This window comes from Lycium ferocissimum, chromosome 2 (assembly GCF_029784015.1).
Source record: "Lycium ferocissimum isolate CSIRO_LF1 chromosome 2, AGI_CSIRO_Lferr_CH_V1, whole genome shotgun sequence".
Taxonomy (NCBI): domain Eukaryota; kingdom Viridiplantae; phylum Streptophyta; class Magnoliopsida; order Solanales; family Solanaceae; genus Lycium; species Lycium ferocissimum.
In genome coordinates, this window is record NC_081343.1 from 14,505,266 (window position 1) to 14,507,148 (window position 1,883).

Genomic DNA, 1,883 nt, shown 5'->3' on the forward strand with positions numbered 1-1,883 from the left:
GACATCATCATTATGATTGTAAAAATAGGTTCATCGTTGTTATCATAAGAGCTCACAAAGCCATAAATCTCTGATTTAGAAAATACGAACATTTTGGAAAACATTTATGAATTATTAGGAAAGGAATTATGCCTTGGAGTCATAAACATCTAACTTTTGAAAACAAGGAAGATGTGGAAACATTTATGAAGTCATAACATCGGAATCATGCCTTTGAAAGAAAGAGACGAGCCTTAACATACCTGTTCCACCTCTTATTAGCTACGCTTATTCATCCAATCTCACAAGTCTACATTTAAGAGGATTAACACTAACGTTAGCCTCTTCATCACACACTTGTACCAAGTTTCAAATCTAACTATTTCATATTCTGCCGAAAATTGAGCAGCATCTCCCCTGTTTATATGCCTAGCCCGAATTCTCAATTCAACAACCAACAACAATCACAACAATACCAACATCAATAACATCATTATCCATACCAATATATTCCATAAAACAGCTCACACGCTGTTTTCCAACTTCCACAACTAACCAACTTACTACACAATTATTTAGCGACTTTATCTCCGTAAATAAACAAAAATTAACATAAATAATACGAGATTCATGCCTTATTCTTGTTTAAACAGAGATATATTTAATATCCACCTTGAATCCACCGCAAAACCATACTAGAATCACATCCATGCGTTTATCCGAGCTTCGATTAATACTCCGTCGCTTGAAAATTGCTCACTTTGTGATCCCCTCTCTCTCTCTCCCTCTCTCTCTCTTCAATTTTCTGGAAATTTCTGGGCAAAATCTGGTGGAAAATGGGGTTTTTACCCTTTATATAGGGTCAAATTCGGGGGGGGGGGTCGGCTATGTGATCGTGCATCGTAGCGATCTTGTAGCACACGTTTTTGCTCTGTCAGCTGAACTTGTAACGTCCATAATTATCTACTCGGATGTCCTATCGACAAGCAGTTTATTGCATTGGAAACTAGACTCGACAAACTTCATTTTTGGCTGTTGTTTCACCTTAAATCACTTCATATGCTAAGAGATATTCGTCCCCCAAGTTGGACCAAAATTTTGACATAAAACATGACCCATCCTTTCTCCAAAGTCGTACTACTCCATTTCTTCCACTCATTTCCTTATAAAACCTTCCGGTAAACCTTATATACATCCTTCACTCATTAAATATGCTTAATGATGCTTGCTCCTTATATTCCAAAGTGTTTTTACTTAACCCTAACTCAACGTACTTATGTTTCAAATTTGATAAGTGCTCTTCGAAGATACGGGGTGTAACATCTAACACCTTACTTACCAAGTATCCCCAATACTATTCAAACTCGTCCTAATTCTGTAGCTGTAATATGTCTTCTCCCTTTGTCAAGTCGGTCCGCCTTATCTCTCACAATCATTTAGAATTTCCAACCGTTAGTTTCACACGCTTCTAATTTCCCTCAAGCTATTTTTGTTCCTCACCCTTTTCTTATGTCTGGATCTATAGGACTTCTTAGCACACTTCCCAGGGGGTCACCCATCCTGGTACTACTCTGGCCAAAGCACGCTTAACCTCAAAGTTCTGAAGGGATCAGGTGCATTAGTGCTGGTATGATCACATCCATCCTACTGCGTGGCCTTTATCACGTGACCTAAAACAAGTTGAAGTTATAACAGATCCCAATAAAAATTTCGGTAATGCATCTCCCTCCGAATTGGAAAAGTTTCTCACTTTCCTGACCGAGCAAATGTTTTTTTAACCTTTGGAACTCCCGATAATAACCATCAATCAACACATATAACTGCTTTCCATTCCTAAATTTAAGATTCCTAGTAGTGGCAAAAACATCTTAGTTGCAGTTATCCATAAGTACTTCGGTTATCGA

At 37.9% G+C, this 1,883-nt stretch overlaps 1 pseudogene; it reads right to left on the reverse strand.

Annotated features, from left to right (window-relative positions):
* Positions 1-1,502: 1,502 nt before the first annotated feature.
* On the reverse strand, positions 1,503-1,620 carry LOC132048507 (5S ribosomal RNA; annotated as a pseudogene).
* Between the last annotated feature and the right edge of the window lie 263 nt (positions 1,621-1,883).